The sequence below is a fragment of the Myotis daubentonii genome, chromosome 7, assembly GCF_963259705.1.
Source record: "Myotis daubentonii chromosome 7, mMyoDau2.1, whole genome shotgun sequence".
In the NCBI taxonomy this organism is placed as follows: Eukaryota; Metazoa; Chordata; class Mammalia; order Chiroptera; family Vespertilionidae; genus Myotis; species Myotis daubentonii.
In genome coordinates this window covers 21,890,091-21,902,434 of record NC_081846.1, presented here as the reverse complement: position 1 = coordinate 21,902,434, position 12,344 = coordinate 21,890,091, and the positions used below count along the sequence as shown (strand labels likewise).

General features: G+C 45.1%; 1 pseudogene; it reads left to right on the top strand.

Annotated features, from left to right (window-relative positions):
* Positions 1-1,724: 1,724 nt before the first annotated feature.
* On the top strand, positions 1,725-5,097 carry LOC132238221 (putative E3 ubiquitin-protein ligase UBR7; annotated as a pseudogene).
* The last annotated feature ends 7,247 nt before the right edge of the window (positions 5,098-12,344 follow it).

The following is a 12,344-nucleotide window of genomic DNA, read 5'->3' as shown; positions in this document are numbered from 1 at the left end:
TATTTTTCAATACCTTCATCTTTCTACTTTCCATGAAGTTACCCTTAATTTTACTGGAATTTAAAATTTCTCCTGTCCAATTTTAAATTTCTAATGGGCTTTTTTTTTCTGTTCCTTAATGTTTCTTTTCATAGCACCTTTTTCTTGCCTCATGGATTTGATCTGGTAGCATTTCCTCTGATATTTCTGAAGATATGATGTTGTTGTTGTTGTTTTTTTTAAGATTTTTTCCAGCTCCTTTCATTGTCTCAGTGTCTTTTCTTCTGGTCTGATAACTCAGTTACCACTTTACATCTACTTTTTGACTTACATTAAAACATCTCTTTTTATTTTCTCTTCCATTTCTTTGTTTTTGTATATTGTGGATGATGCCTTAAAATAACACATTGTAATTTTCAGAGGAATCCAAGGCAAAAACATTCTTCCAATCCTCTATTTTTTGATACAAAATTCCCCTAGATTTAAAGACATACTTATTTTAAAGTTACATTCAGATTAATCTATTATTTTTGGTTCTTAAAGTGTGAATTGTTCCATTTGTTATGTCAGCTGACTATTGATTGTAGTGGTTGTTAGTGCTCTGTAAAAATTGATTGTGAACTCATCTATTGGAAAGTTTTGTTTTCATGGGAGTCTTGCATGTGACCTGGATTATGAAGGGGCAGTGTCCTGATGGTCTCGCTGGGCCCTATTGAGTCACAAGGTTCAGAGCATTTTTTGTTTTTGTTGTTATTTATTGGTCCTAGGTTTCCACACCATTCTAAAGGGCAGATTTGGGTCCTCACCATTTGCTACTTGGGCTTGGAATTTTGAACAGATGCTAAAGTGGCCTTCTTTCTCCTCTTTCCTCTATGGTCTAGGACACTTTGGGGTCATGTCTCAAAGGTTAAAGGTGTTTTTCTACCCCCCAATCAAGGGTGGGCCAGCTCTTTCCTGGTTCCTGACTTTTTGCAGGAAATCTAATTCCAGTTCTCTGGTGTGCAAGGGATCTGTGAACCCATTTCCATTCCAGACCAGTTCTAGTGTCATTTCTGAGTTTCTGGGGCTTCAACAACTACTCCCTGATAAGTCAATACATTTTTTTTCTTTTAAAAAATATTATTATTGTTTCTTTTAATTGGTCAACTTGTTTTTATCTTATCTTTCTTTTCTTTTTTAAAAATATTTTATTGATTTTGTACAGAGAGGAAGGGAGAGGGATAGAGAGTTAGAAACATCGAAGAGAGAGAAGCATTGACCAGCTACCTCTTGTACACTTCCTACTGGATATGTGCCCGCAACCAAGGTACATGCCCTTGACCGGAATCGAACCTGGGACCCTTGAGTCCACAGGCCGACGCTCTATCCACTGAGCCAAACTGGTTAAGGCTCTTTCTTTCTTTCTTATCTAAAATGTTACAAGTCTCCTTTCCCCCCACCCCCCATTTGACCTCCCCACCACAAGCCATTCCCACCCCAGGGCAAGCCCCCACTGCCCTAGTGTCTGTGTCCATTGGTTATGCTAATATGCATGCATACAAGTCCTTTGGTTGCTCTCTAAACAGCCCTCCCCAGACATTTGTCTCTGGATCTGTTCTTGTTCATCAAATTATGTTGATCATTAATGGAAGGTGGGAGTCCTGCCATGACCTTTTAGATCCTGCCATAGAAGTCAGGCCTTGGCTCCTCCGACCACACCTCCCGCGGCCGCTTTTCCCGCCTCCCCCAGCCGCAGAGCTGCGGAGGGGTGACAGTTGAGGATGGCCGGAGCCGAGGGTCCCTCCAGGCGGCAGTCGGAGCTGGAGCCCGTGGTGTGGCTGGTCGATGTCCTGGAGGAGGACGAGGAGTTGTAGAAGGAGGCGTGTACCGTCCTGGGTGGCAGCGACTCCGAGAAGTGCTCCTACTCGCAGGGCTCTGTAAAGAGACAAGCACTATATGCCTGTGGTACGTGCACCCCAAGGGAGAAGAGCCAGCAGGAATTTGCCTAGCTTGCAGTTATGAGTGTCATGGAAGTCATAAACTATTTGAGCTATATACAAAAATTTTCATTGTGATTTTGGAAACAGCAAGTTTAAAAATTTGGAATGCACATTATTTCCTGACAAAGCAAAGATAAATTCTGGCAATAAATATAATGACAACTTTTTTGGATTGTATTGCATTTGTAAGAGACCTTATCCTGATCCTGATGATGAGATTCCAGATGAGATGATCCAGTGTGTAGTCTGTGAAGACAGGTTCCATGGAAGGCATCTTGGTGCCATGCCCCCCGAGAGTGGAGATTTCCAGGAGATGGTGTGCCAGGCCTGTATGAAGCGCTGCTCTTTCTTGTGTGTGGGCTTACACTGCACAATTGGCAGTAACCAAAGTATCTGCTGAGGATGATGGGTTGGTGCTGAATGTCGATGGAATAGGTGATGAGGAAGTTACCAAACCTGAAAATGGAGATCATCATGATAGTCCCCTCAAAGAGGATGTTCCAGAACATGCAAAGGATGCTGTCAAGGCAGTTAAAGCAGAGCAGACTAATGAACCATGTGCCAGCTCTAGTTCTGAGTCTGATCTCCAGACAGTGTTTAAGAATCAACATCTCAATACAGAATCACAGACTGGCTGCAAACTTCAGGAGCTTAAAGCCAAGCATTTTATAAAGAAAGACACTGCCACCTTTTGGCCCCTGAACTGGCGTAGCAAGTTATGTACCTGCAAAGACTGTATGAAAATGTATGGTGATCTAGATGTCCTGTTCCTGACAGATGAATATGACACAGTTCTGACTTATGAAAACAGGGGCAAGGTTGACCAGGCGGCTGGCAGGACAGATCCTTTAATGGACACCCTTAGCAGCATGAACAGAGTCCAGCAAGTGGAACTCATTTGTGAATATAATGACTTGAAGACTGAACTTAAAGACTATCTGAAGAGATTTGCTGATGAAGGCACAGTTGTAAAGAAAGAGGACATCCAGCAGTTCTTTGAAGAGTTTCAGTCCAAAAAGAGAAGAAGGGTGGATGGGATGCAGTATTATTGCAGCGAGACTGGAGTACGGCACCTTCTCAGCCAGGCGCCTTCTCAGCCAGGCAGTGGAAATGCCACTTACTGATCCAGGAATAAAAAAGGCATATTTCACATTTGTTCCTCTTCCATCCTCTCTTTGAAGAGCCTCCTCTGACCTTGAGCTTCCTTCACTCTCTTTAACTGCAGTAGCCACAGTGTTTATGCTGATTTCACAACCAGCATTCTTTCTGACTCAGTTAAAAGCAACTCATTCCACAGACTTCAGCCCCCACCACACCCCCAGGCTATCCAGGGTTATTTGCTTATAAGTTTTAAGAAGTTTGATTTGGTTTTGAGAGAATAAACTAATTTCTTTTCTAATTTTTTTCGTCTTTAACTCCCGAATGTGTCTACTCTGCCACAGAGCTGTTGTCTTCCAGGACCTGCTTTGGGGGCATCTTCCTGCAGCTAGAACCTCTCTAGGTCCCCTCACCCCTGTGATCGTGGTGCCTTGGGTCAAAGCTTCCTCAAGCCTGGTCTGCTCCTTCTCCCACATCCCTGTTTTCTGAGGTTGGGTCATGGCTTACAAGGGATCTCACAACTTGTTTCCTCTGGGCTCAACCTCTGGAGTGGCCAGGTTGATGGTTTTGTGGCCTGTTATAGGCAGGGAGATTGGCTGATGGCAGGATTGAGGAACCCAACCTTTGATAAGAATTTTACTAATAAATTTAAATTGAAAATGTCATTCACAATTCTGCTGACACTAGCATGTTAGAATTTCAGAACTGTGGTGCGCACAGGGCTTCCTGGAGAAAACATGCCATACAGTAGTCCTTTTCCTGCTGCCTAGAAACCAGGCCGGGCGCTACCCTGTGACATCTCGGTGGTTTACAAAGTCCTCTGGATTTCTTTATATTATCAGGGATATTCGTAAGCATATATTAAAAACAAACCTATTTTGATATTGTTCTGTTATGAAAATGATATTAGAACCCTAATAAATTATTTCCCCCCTTAACTTGTGCTGAGGGAAAAGATACTGGCTTAAGCTTACGTGTGAGCAGGGCAGAGAGAGCCCTTTTGTGGGAGAGGCAGACTCCCTAGGTTGCGCGAATGATGAGCTTTATGTATTAATGTGTTTATGTATTAATTTAAGTGTTAATGCCCACACTGGTTCCCTAATGACTAAGATCTTTTGAAGAACCTCAAGGAATGCTGTATAAAACCCCGTATTGGAAGGGAGGTCCTTTCAGTTGGTTTGAAATCTCTTTAAAGCCCTTCAGTCTAAGGGGAAAACACCCTTTGATAAATGGAGTTGCTCCCCCTGGAGCAGGGCTGGGCAACGTCTGGCCCGGGTCATATAAGGCCCATGGAAATCATTGGGTCTGGCCCTGCCAAGGCATTAGGGGTAAGCTAATTAAATGTTTGACTGACTACACCAGGCTAATTTTTAAGTTGATAATTTTGTATGGCCTGTGAATAATGTTATAAATACCCAAATGGCCCTTGACAGAAAAAAGGTTCCCCACCCCTGCTCTGGAGGAACAAAGTCTGTCCTGACAATAGATGACAAACTTTGAGTTATGTGACTACAAGCATTTGAGGCTTTGGGGCCACAAGTGTTTATTAATATCCCTTTGTGTGTTCAGCAGCCATGTAGACGAGTGTCCACTGATCCCTGGATGCGGTGAATGAGAACTACAGAAAGTCAAGGCCTCAAAGAAATGATCCATCCCATGTTTCTCTGCATCACACCCAATTACAGATCCTCATGAAGAGTGGTGTGGAGCTGGAGATCTTATGGCCACAGGAGATGCTGTGTGCCCGGGGCTGGCCTTGTAGAAAAGGGTGAAAGGCTAGGTTGGAAAGCTCAGAGTGTCCTTGAGCTTGTTTACAACCCCAGCTAGGGAACTCTTCCAAGTCAGGATTTCTGCGCCCCCTCTGCAAGGTTGCACAAGTGGTGGACCATTGTGGCCTGCAAGTTTATATCTTCTCAAATGTGTAACTACCAGAATGTTCCTCCTTCTGACAGGTCAAGACCAGGTCTGAGGTGACGCATTACATTGCAACACAGTACAAATCCCTCAGTGCTGAAGGGCTTGTGAGCCCTTTATGACAAAGGACAGATAGTACCTATCTCTGAAAGGTACTGTTCCTCTTTTACACTAACCAGAACACCTCCATGGTACCTGTTGTTCATAGCTAGTTTTCTTGACTGCATTGGACTGTCTCTTCTCGGGGAGATGGATTTTGGCCAACATGTGGCAGTTAATGCATGTTTTATGCAAAAGACTATGATATTATTGCTTTGAAGGAATTCCGGCATTGTATGTCCATTTTTGTAGAATTGTCACTGGACTTATAACTATATATCAAACTCCAATCAGGTTTCTGTAAGATTAAATAAAACCAATTCAAAAAAAACAAACAAAAAAAACCCCGAAGTCAGGCCTTGGAGGGAGTTCCGAGTCCCACTGTGGAAATAGGGGTCCTGCCATGAAGGTCTGGGCCCCGAATTAAGGTCTGATCCTGGGATGGATGCCTGTGCCTCAGGATCAGGGCCTGGATTCTGGGATAAAAGTGTAGGCCCCAACATGGAGGTCTGGGCCACGGGATAGATGTCCCGGGCCCAGGTTTGAGGTCAGGGCCCCGGATGTAGGTGAAGTCCCCAGATTGAGGTCTGAGTCCCGCCATGGAAATAGGGGTCCTTCCATGAATGTCTGGGCCCCGAAGTAAGGTCTGATTCTGGAATTGTTGTCTGGCCCTGGGATGGGGGTCTGTGCCCCGGGATAGAGGTCTGGGCCCCATGATAGAGATCCAGGCCCAGGATTGAGGTCAGGGAACCGGATGGAGGTCAAGGCCCCAGATGGACATCAGGGCCCCAATGGAGGTCAGAGTCCCACCATGGAAAAGGGTCCTGCCATGAAGTTCTGGGCCCTGAATTAAGGTTTGATCCTGGGATGGAGGTTAGGGCCCCAGGATCGAGGTCTGGATCCTGGGTAGGGGTGTAGGCCCCAGCATGGAGGTCTGGGCCCCGTGATAGATTTTCAAGCCCCAGGGTTGAGGTTTGGCCCCGGATGTTGGTCAAGGCCCCGGATCAAGGTCCGAGTCCTGCCATGGAAATAGTGGTTCTACCAGGAAGGTCTGGCCCCTAGATAAGGTCTGATCATGGGGTGGAGGTCTGGGCTCCAGCATGGTGGTCTGGGCCCCAGGATGGTCATTTGGGCCCTGGGATACAGGTCCGTGCCCTGGGATTGACATTGGGGCCCTGGGATGGGTGTGTGGGTCCCGGATGTAGGTCTGGATTCAGAATGGTGTTTGGAACCCGGATGTACCAGGTATATCCCACATGTGAGTGAGATCATGTGATATTTATATTTCTCTGAGTGGCTTATTTCGCTTAGCATAATGCTCTCCATTTCCATCTATGCTGTTGCAAATGGTAAAAGGTCCTACTTTTTTTTTATCGCGGGATAGCATTCCATTGTGGAGATGTACCACAGTTTTTTAACCCACCCATCTGCTGATGGGCACTTACGTTGTTTCCAAATCTTAGCTATTGTAAAATGTGCTGCTATGAACATAGCGGTGCATATATTCTTTCTGATTAGTGTTTCTGGTTTCTTGGGATATAGTCCTTGAAGTGGGGGGATTACTGGGTCAAATTTGAGTGCCGTTGTTAACTTTTTGAGGAAACTCCACACTGTTTTCCACAGTGGTTGCACCAGTCTGCATTCCCACCAGCAGTGCACGAGGGTTCCTTTTTCTCTACATTCTCGCCAGCACTTGTTTGTTGATTTGTTGATGATAGCCATTCTGGCAGGTGTGAGATGGTATCTCGTTGTTGTTTTGATTTGCATCTCTCGGATGATTAGTGTAAGTCAATACATTTCTAAGTTTACTTTTCATTTCTGGCTCTTAGAAATCTCGCTCTCTCTTTTCTCTTTCTCTCTTTGCTTGTTGTGTCAGATATTTAAATATTAAAAATATAGGTTATCTAGCATTTCTGTGTAGTGTGTGTGTGTATGTGTGTGTGTGTGTGTGTGTTGTTGCTTCCCATGCTTCCTGAGTCCACCATCATGACATGATGTCAGTAAAAATTCAAATAGCACATAAAATCAAAACAATTTCCCTTCCTGTTCTTTATATTTCCTTTTCTTAAAGATAAGCACTGTTAAAACTTTCTGCCAGTGAGTTTTATTTATTTATTTTTTTAAATATATTTTTATTGATTTTCAAAGAGAAAGGGAAAGGGAGGGAAAGAGAGATAGACACATCAATGATGAGAGAGAATCATTGATTGGCTGCCTTCTGCATGCCCCTTACTAGGGATCAAGCCTGCAAACCCAGGCATGTGAGCTTGATCAGAATTGAACCCAGGACTCTTCAGTCTGCAGGCCAACACTTTATCCACTGAGCCAAATCAGCTAGGGCTGCCAGTGAATTTTTTTTTTTTTTTTTTGCCAGTGAATTTTAAATGTCAGTCTGGAAGGCACATTGACCAGATTTCTAGTTAACTCACAGTGTGTATGTCTATGTGTATGTCTAGCATACACATCTGTGCATATACGTGTGTGTTGGTAGTGAGTGCCCTCACGTTATCTCAGAATTAGCATCTCCATATTCTTTTAAATTAAATTTACAGGGGCAAAAACATTGTACACGTTTTAGTGTACAATTCTATAATACATCATCTATATATTGCACAGTGTGCTCACCACCCAAAGTCTAGTCTTCCTGTGTCACCATCTATTTGACTCCCTTTACTCTCTTCATTCCTGCAACCCCATTTCCCTCTGGTAATCTTTATACTTTTAGAAACTCCTTGTTTTACCAGGTCCAGATCAGTGGGTTGGGAGAAGCAAGATAAAGAAGGTGAGTGGGAAGGTGCTTCTGAAGAAATCCAGTCACTTCCGACATGGGAAGAAATCATATTGCCCAACAGAAACCTATGAGGCCACATCCGTAACTCTCTTGGTTCCTAAATTGTAAACAACAGTGCTGTCTTCCTGAAAAAGCTGGCTTTGCTCCAACTTTGAAAATAAGTGTTAAGGATGGAGGGGAACTAAGCAAGTAAGGCCTAAGGGCCATGCAGTGCCCCGCTGCCCACTCTGCCAGCATTCTTGTACATTCCATTAGCTGGGATCCTGATGATACTTAGTGGGTATTGTGTCCTGTCCACATTCCCCAAAGCATTATAGAAAACACTAGAGGCCTGGTGCATGAAATTCATGCACGGGTAGGGTCCCTAAGCCTGGCTGGCGATCAGGGATGATCTGTGGGGTGACCGGTGGGACAATCGGGGGGGCCCCGCTGGCACCTGCCTTGACTGGCCTGGCGCTGCCCGCTTGCCGGCTCTGCCAACTGGTGGGGCGATTGGGGGGGGGGCGGTGCCGGCCCGCTCGCCAGTTGGCCCCACCCCTGATTGTCCTGCCGCTGCCAGTAGTCTCCCTCTGCGGGGCAAAGCCCCCTGATCGCCCTGCTGCTGCCGGTTGCCTCCCTCTGTGGGGCAACTGGCGGGGCAATTGGCGGGGGTGGGGAGAGGGGGGAGCCCTCTGGCACCTGCCTTGGCTGGCCTGGGGCCTGCGGGCTGGGGGCAACTCCTGCGTTAAGCGTCTGCTCCCTGGTGGTCAGTGCATGTCATAGTGACCAGTTGTTCCACCGATTGTTCTGCTGTTTGGCCAATTTGCATATTAGGCTTTTATTATATAGGATATATTAATAAGAATCAAATAACTAGTTAACTGATTATGTATCAAATGCCTGCTATGTATCCAACTTGTGCTAGTCCCTTAAAACAAGAGCGGGTATTTATAGAAACAAAATTTAGGAGACAAAGGAAATTTGTGAATGGTTGATATGTGAGGAGTTCATGAAATTTCCTGTAGCATCAGGGTGACTGGTACAAAGAGATCTATCTGGGGGTCCTAGTGCACCACAAGCTGAATCTGAAGATTTGGAAAAATGATTCTAATTAAGTAAAAGAGAAAGAAAAGAAAGACTTAGTAGCTATGTGACCTTAAATATTCACTTCAACTTTTTGAACCTCAGTTTCCTCTTCCATAAAATGAGGCTTCATTAGGTAAGCTCCAGTTCTAAAAAGAGATGCTCTAAATCCAAGAATCTACTGAGATGTACAGAGAGGGCTATGGCTCTGTATGAATTTAATATGAAATACTATTTTTGCTCAGATCATGATTATTAGTAATTAGGTGCTCCAAAGGAGGCCACTTCTTAGTGTGTGCCTTCCAGATGGCTACTGACTGCATCTAACATGAGGAGTTCCTGAGAGGTATCTCAAAGATGAATAAGCTCTAGAGATCTGCTTAACAATATAGTACCTGTAATTAAGAACACGGCATTGTGCACTTAGAAATTTGTGAAGAGGATAGATCTCATGTTAAGTGTTCTTATAACAAAAAGCAAAACCCAAAACCCCCACAAAAACACAAGGGACACAAGGAAATGTTTGGAGGTGATAGATACAGTTATTATCTTGATTACTGTGATGGTATCATGGGTGCATTCATCTGTCCAAACTCATCAAATTTGATACATTAAACACCTACAGTTACATCTCAATAAATCTGTTAAAAATGTAAAATAAACACACAAACAAAACCTCTGCATGATTGTATGGCTTCTTGGCATTAAAATCTCTTGCACGAAGCTGTCCTCATGCCAATGTTCACCACTAAACCAGCTCCAAATATTTACCTGCTTCGTGTGATGTATGGGAATGCACGAATAAATGAAGGAGTAGAAATTTTTTTGTTAATCCTCACCTGAGGATATTTTTCCCATTGATTTTTAGAGAGAGTGGAAGGGAGAGACAGACAGAAACATCGATGTGAGAGAGACACATCGATTGGTTGCCTCCTGCAGGCACCCTGACCAGGGCCAGGGAACCTGCAACCAAGGTATATGCCCTTGACCGGAATCAAACCAGGGACTCTTCAGTCCACAGGCCAACACTCTATCCACTGAGCCAAACCATCTAGGGCTGAAAGGAGTAACTTTAGGACTGTCCTCTGAGTTATTGTTTTTGTGCTTTCTTTCCCTCTGAATCTTTATCTACAGGTACTGGAAGGAAAAGATCATGGGCACAATCTTACGGGTCCTGCTGTCAGTCCTATGCGTCAGTCCCCAGTGACTTGAGAGGAGGTTTCCTGGTAGAGTGAAGAGGGCAATGGATGTGGAAACCTGGAGACCAGGGGCCAGTGCTGCTGTCACTTGTAGTTCAAGACTTTTTGGCAAGTGTTCACCTGCTCTCGGCCTCAAGTTGTTCACCTGTCAGTTTAGAAGTAGATCTTTTAAGCTCTCTTCTGCCCAGAATAGTATAGATTTAGGAAAAGTAGTTCAGGGATACCACTCAGAGGTGGCAGGCTGAACACTGTGTAGCCCAAGGGTGTGCCGTTTGCATGGAGTAAGATGTGACTAACACACATTAGCTGTGTATGCCCTAAGCTGAATTAGCAGAATCTTTCCTTAAACATAGTGTTTCTGTGCAACCTTGAACCTGATCCCCAGGAGCTGCCATGACATGGAGACCCCTGAGCCCTTCAGAAGTTCCCTGGAAGTCCTCCTCATGCATTTTTTGGCGACTGAGTTGGACCCTTGAGCAAGGTGTTGTTAGGCAGTGGGCGGCAGAGGCATCCAAAGTGCCATAGTCGGCTGTGTAGTCTTAGTGTGTTAAACCCCTTAGCATAATGCTGAACGTCCTAGAAAGTCCTCTAGAAATACTAGTTGGTATTATTACTGTAGTGGAATCGAGAAAAAGCATGGACTATCCAGCGGTCGCCAACCTTTCGGACCTCACGGACCACTAGTGGTCCATGGACCACTGGTTGGCGACCGCTGGATACTACCTCATGGGAATCAGGAGTTTGACCTAACCTCTGGGTCCGGCTTGGCACGGAGCCAGTTTTGATAAGAATCGGAGCCTGTTGTTTATGGCTAGGGGAACGTGTCTGACACCAGACTTTGCAAGGCTCTGTTGGGAAATCCGTGGTGTGTCTGTCTTCTCCGGGAAGGTGCCTTTTGCCTGTCTGTGAAGCTGCTGGGGGAGGGGCCTTGAGTTGAGGCAGTGATCTCAGGTCCTTCTCACATCCCCTTCCCACCCCCCACTTCTTCTTTTTGAAAAATTTTATTGTTGTGTTTTTTTGTTAAGAGCGAGTGGAAGGGAGAAAGGGAGAGAGAGGAGAGAGAAAAAGACGGAGAGAGAGAGAGAGAGAGAGAGAGAGAGAGAGAGAGAGAGAGAGAGAGAGAGAGAGACATTGATGTGAGAGAGAAACATCATCAAACCCACAGTCTGGGTATGTGCTCTGACTGGGAATCTAATCTGCCAGCTTTTGTTGTATGGGATGATGCTTCAACCAACTGAGCCACCCTGGCCAAGGCTAGTTTTGCCTTTGAACTTTGGGTTGGGCTTGGTTGTCCCTTTAACTGTCCGGCCTGCTAGTCAGGAATAGGATGACCCCATCTGAGCCTGCTCCACATCTGTGCCCGTAACCTTATCTGGCCCTTTTGTCAAATGATTGAGACCCTAGCAACCTCAGCACTGGGCCCAGGGGACTTTTTAAAAATATATATATTTTTATTGATTTCAGAGAGGAAAGGAGAGGGAGAGAGAGATAGAAACATCAATGATGAGAGAGAATCATTGATTGTTTGCCTCCTGCACACCCCCTACTGGGGATTGAGCCCACAACCTGGGCATGTGCCCTTACTGGGAATCAAACCATGACCTCTTGGTTCATAAGTTGATGCTTAATGCTCAACCACTGAACCACTCCAGCCAGGCCGCAGGAGTCTTGGCACTGAAGAAATTGGCTGTGCCCACCTGTGTGAGTGGAATGCGCTACGAAGTTCATGTAGTATGTATTTTCCCATATGTTTGTCAGGTGCCTGAAATGTCACCACTAGAAAAGCAAAATATCCAAACAATGAACTGAACTAGGAATTTTTATTCCAGCTCTGCTACTATCCAGCCAGGAGATTTTGGTCAAGTTGCTTTACTCGGGCCCCAGTTTCCTCACTTATATATTGAAAGGGGTGACCCAGGGGAGCTCTAGGTCTCTCTGGCTCTGCTATTGCATGTGATGTTGTTCTCCACGTGGCTCTACATGAAATGAGTTTGATGTGACATGCAAACTGGAGTACTTCTTCATGTTGCCCGAGAGACTAGAGGGTGTTGCTATTTCACGAACAAAGGGAGCACATCCTGCAGATTCTGGGGAAGGGATTTTGATGGAGGAAGACGTCATAAACTCAGGGGACAGAGAAGAAAGACAGATGATCTTAGTTTAAGTAGAGAAACATGTTTCTGGAAGCAAGACTGAGCAGGCAGCTCTAGGCAGGATGGTGCT